This window comes from Prunus mume, linkage group LG8, assembly GCF_029339155.1.
Source record: "Prunus mume cultivar Tortuosa linkage group LG8, ASM2933915v1, whole genome shotgun sequence".
Classification (NCBI taxonomy): domain Eukaryota; kingdom Viridiplantae; phylum Streptophyta; class Magnoliopsida; order Rosales; family Rosaceae; genus Prunus; species Prunus mume.
Window position 1 is genome coordinate 23,996,890 of NC_142705.1, and position 3,438 is coordinate 24,000,327.

Here is a 3,438-nt window from a genome sequence, read left to right on the forward strand (position 1 = left end):
TACTTACAATATTAAGCAAAAAACATAATGATGTTTCTAGCTACCTTATTCGCAACTTCCTAAGATTTTCATTTTATTTTGCGTAGCTCTGTCATGTCTGATCCATGTAGAATATTTTTATCCTTGTTTGGAGTAGTTGGATTGTTAGAGTTAGGCTCATCACATTGCACGTTGATAGCTGGCACTTTGTCACATCTAATGTTTTCTTCGAAGGCAACATTATCTTGAAAAATATTATCAACCTCTACATGTGGCATATCCTCAAATTGCATGTTCTCAGAACACAACTCATCCACATGTGTTGTATTATTTTCCACATCATATTCTGAGTCCTCCAATTCTTCGGTTCCCAAGTCATCTTCTGAATCTTTATCTTGCTCATAATCTTCTAAATCACCTTGAGTACCCAAGTTGAGGTTCATTGGCATTGGTTCGAACTCAACCAGTGGAGTTTGTTGATTGCTTCCGCTTCCATAAGAAAATACTTTACGTTTCACTGTAATGCACAATGGAATCTTGTAAGACCTTGAAAGGCTTTCAAAAATAAAAGCTCTTACATCATCATCATCGACTATCTCTGTGGGCCATGCACTTTTCATTGCATCATATATCACTTTCATAGTTACCTCATACCCATTTCATTCCACAAGGCAATGTCATACACTTTATTCCGGAGTTCCTCAAATGTAATTTTGTCTGAAACAAGTAGTCCTTTACTTTTGCAATTTTTATACATCGAGTTAGCCCACCTCCCACCATAGTTAATCAAAATTGTCAAACTAGACATTTGCCTGAAAAGGTAAGCCAAAAATATTAATTAAAAAATAACCCTACAGACCAAAAATTCACAACGAAACCAAAAACATTAACTATGAAACAAAGTAGAAATTAATAAAGCTTTTAAATATCAACTATCAACTTTTATGCAATCAGCAGCATAAAAAATCTAGCCTTACCAAACTCGCAATTGAATTGTTGCAAATATTAAGATTTTACAAGAAAAATAAAAGGCAAACACCAACCAAAGATGTTAAATCATAATTGAAGTGGGAGGAAAGTCGGTTATTCCTATTATTGATCCATTAATTATGTTATTCCTAAATCTCAAAATGGATGATAAACTACCATACTGAATATTTTCAAAAACTAAATAGGTCGAATTCAACATGAAAAGTACTATGAGTACATCACCATGACATAAAAGGACTCGAATAACCAACGCAGCCAAAAGCTTAGTTTCCTTGCTTTATTTTGCAAGCTGATATCTTTAACACACTAACCCTCCCAGAAAAATCTATACAATACCAGCTCATATGACATTACAGCCGTTCCCATGCCATTTTTGTTGGAAGTTTGAATGAAATTCAAGAACCTTTGTCCACATTGGTAGAAAGTAGAAAAAGTGAGGTCTTTATAAGTGTGGAAGTCCCACACTTAGTAAATGGAAGTGGGCCAAGTGGAAGCAAATTGGGCTTCAAAAACGATTTGGCTTTGAATATTATATAAAATTATATAATATTTAATAGTAAAAAAGATGAGCCTTGGGCCTTGGGGCACTTGGGCACTTTCAGATTTAAAATTATTTTTTTGGTTTCGGATTAGTTTTATTAACTGTTTCTAACAGTTGTGACTCTTCTGATAAGGTTTCAGAAGTTTATTTAAATCAAACGAAGCCTCATTCGTTTAATATAGAAAAAGTATTTTACAAGCATTTCACATTGTCTGAGAGGAAAATAATCAAAGTTCGCCAAATTCTAAGTCCGAGTGCTAGGGCTTAGAATACATATAGTTGAATCCTGGGAGGCAGTCACCTATAGAACTTTAAGCACCGAGAAGGGGTGAAATTACTGTCTTTAGGACATTGCATCAACTCTGCAAGCCTCTATCTCGAATCCAAGTTAGTTTAATTTGTTGTTTATATACTATATTCTGTACTACATATTGTTTTAAATTTTATTTATATAATTAGTTTAAATAGTCACTGATTGTTGTTTTCCAACAATCTAAAGACAGTAAGCGATGGATTCACAATCATTACTGACTGTGAATGGGGTGACTAAGAATCCTCATGACGAGAAGACTGAGAAGTTCAAGGGATGGCAACATAAGATGTTGTTCTATCTCACAACCATGAATCTGGCACATGTTGTCAGAGAGGAGGCTCCCAAATCAGGAGAAAATCCAATGTCTAAGGAAACAATGATGACCATTGAGGCTTGGAAACAATCTGATTTCCTGTGTAGAAACTACATCCTTAACAGGCTTGATGATACTATGTATGATATTTATTCGTCATACAATTTTGCCAAGGAAGTTTGGGAATTACTTGAGAAAAAATACAAAACAGAAGATGCTGGTGCCAAAAAGTTCGTGATTGGCAAATTTCTCAAGTATACCATGGTTGATTCGAAGACTGTTATTAAACAGGTTGAAGAACTTCAAATTCTGATCCATGATTTGCTTGCAGAGGGGTGTTCTATCAATGAACTCTTCCAGGTTGGAGCAATCATAAAGAAACTGTCTCCATCATGGAAAGACTTCAAAATTTACTTGAAGCACAAGCGCAGAGAGATGTCTATGGAGGATCTGATTTTGAGGCTTTGAGTTGAGGAGGATCACAGGAAAGGTGACAAGGGTGAAGTGCCTGTCATGGAAGCCAAAGCCAATGTCGTTGAGACATCAAAGCCAAAGTTCCAGAATAAGAAGGGCAAGAAAGTTGCAAAGAACTATGCCAATACTCATGCACCAAAAGGCAAGGATTTCAAGAAAATCAAAGGTGCTTGCTGGGATGTGGAAAAACAGGGCATAAAGCACAAGATTGCCGCCACCGAAGAGACCAAAATCCAACCAATCCTCAAGCCAACGTGACTGAAGTCAATGAACATTTTGTGGCTGTAGTGTCTAAAACCAATCTGGTTTCTTCGATACTAAGGACTGGTGGGTTGATACAAGTGCTACTAGGCACATTTGTGGTGACAGAAATCTATTCACGATTACAAACATAATTCTGGTGGTGAGAAATTGTACATGGAAATGCCTCTGATCTGCAGTTGAAGGCAAAGGCAGTGTCTGCAAGTTCACTGGGAAGGTTTTAACCCTTTTGGATGTGCTAGATGTTACATTGAGTTTGAACAAGCCATCAACAAGGTAACCCTTTCCTAAAAACAGCCCTTCTTTGGTTATGATGAACTTGTCAGATTCAAATACAAGTTTGAAACCCTTCTTACTAAGAATAGGGCCAGACACTAAGTTCTTCCTAATTAAAGGAGGGTTGTTTGAGGGAAAGGGTTACCTTGCTGATGGCTTGTTCAAACTCAATGTAACTAGCAATGATGCTTTTAATAATATAAATAAGGCTTCCGTTTACTTTGCTGAGTCTTCAAATATTTGGCATGCTAGATTAGGTCATGTAAATTATCGATCTATGCATAGAATGAT

General features: G+C 36.2%; 1 pseudogene; it reads left to right on the forward strand.

The window, feature by feature from the left end:
* Window positions 1–2,019: 2,019 nt before the first annotated feature.
* On the forward strand, window positions 2,020–2,868 carry LOC148915106 (uncharacterized; annotated as a pseudogene).
* The last annotated feature ends 570 nt before the right edge of the window (window positions 2,869–3,438 follow it).